The 1,315-nt window shown below is 36.0% G+C and overlaps 1 protein-coding gene across 1 annotated transcript in view; it reads right to left on the minus strand.

The window, feature by feature from the left end:
* LOC106872267 (metalloprotease TIKI1) overlaps nucleotides 1–1,315 on the minus strand; it is a 98,308-nt gene that overhangs the window by 35,209 nt on the left and 61,784 nt on the right. The gene's annotated exons all lie outside the window — the stretch shown is intronic.

Consider the following 1,315-nt stretch of genomic DNA (forward strand, 5'->3'; position numbering starts at 1 on the left):
TATATATACCATTTCTCTGAATGTACTGCATATATTGTGTATATAAATTGTCTTCTCATTTTATCATTATATTCTATTATTATGATTTAATATATATATATATATATATATGTGAGTGTATATATGTTCCCACATATATGTGAGTGTATATCTATATATATGCTTGTATACATATACATATATATATATATACGAATAAACAAAGAAATTATAATATGTGTATGTATATACATATGTGTGTGTGGGTGTGTTTGTACACATATGGGTGCAGGTGTTGCTGTGTAGTGAGAAGATTTCCCTCGCAATGGCTGCTGTGGCTTTGAACTGGTTGATCAGCATCCCTATTCTCCTTATTTGGCCGCATCTGAGCATCATCTGTTCAGGATACCAGCATCCAGACACCAGCCTGGCTTCTCTTTATCATCGTCCTCCAGGTTGATAACAGATGGGTTTTGACAGACTCTTTGCACAATTCCTCCATAGCGATGATCTGATTCTCAACCGGGCTCCGTATAAGATTTTTGTGGGTTCCATGCACACAAAATAGTAAATTGGGGACCCACATTAAGGGCCCATATAAAGTTTTGTGTCCGTTGCAAGAAACAGCCAGGTTTCTTTCTCTGACATTTTATATAATTCAACCTACACAAGTTAAATGTGTGGAAAATAAGAATTTTGAAAGACACACCTATAAAACTAGTTTTTAAGATCAAATGGCTGTGGCAGGGTCCATAAAATAGTAATGAAAGGGTTCCACAGGTAATAACAGTTGAGATCCCCTGTTATAGGGGAACATTGTTGAATTTGCTGTGAAAGCAGAACTTAGAGTTGAGATGCTTTGAATGTAGAAAATGTGGTAAAGACTAAAGTTTCATTTGGTAGGAAAGGAGTCTGGAACAGACATCTGGAATGCAACCATGTTTGATAAAAAAGAAAAAGAGTCATGGTGTATGTAGAGGTGCATGGCTTAGGGGTTAAGGTGTTGGACTCAGGTCATAAGATTGTGGTTTTGATTCCTGGATTGGGCAATATGTTGTGTTCTTGAGCAAAACTCTTCGTTTCACCAGAAGACAACTCTTGAAAACTGACGTTGGTTTGTTTATGCAGCCATGACCTAGCAGTTCAGCAGCTGAGATCAACAGGGTAAATACCAAGCTTAAAATACAATGAGTATAGCTGAAAGAAGGTGGGTGATTAGTCAGATTAACATTACAAGGTGGTGCTCCAGCATGGCTGCACTCCAATAGCTGAAGGCAGTAAAAAAAAAAAAATATATATACATCCATATATATATATATATATATATATATATATA

This window comes from Octopus bimaculoides, chromosome 28 (genome assembly GCF_001194135.2).
Source record: "Octopus bimaculoides isolate UCB-OBI-ISO-001 chromosome 28, ASM119413v2, whole genome shotgun sequence".
Lineage (NCBI taxonomy): Eukaryota > Metazoa > Mollusca > Cephalopoda > Octopoda > Octopodidae > Octopus > Octopus bimaculoides.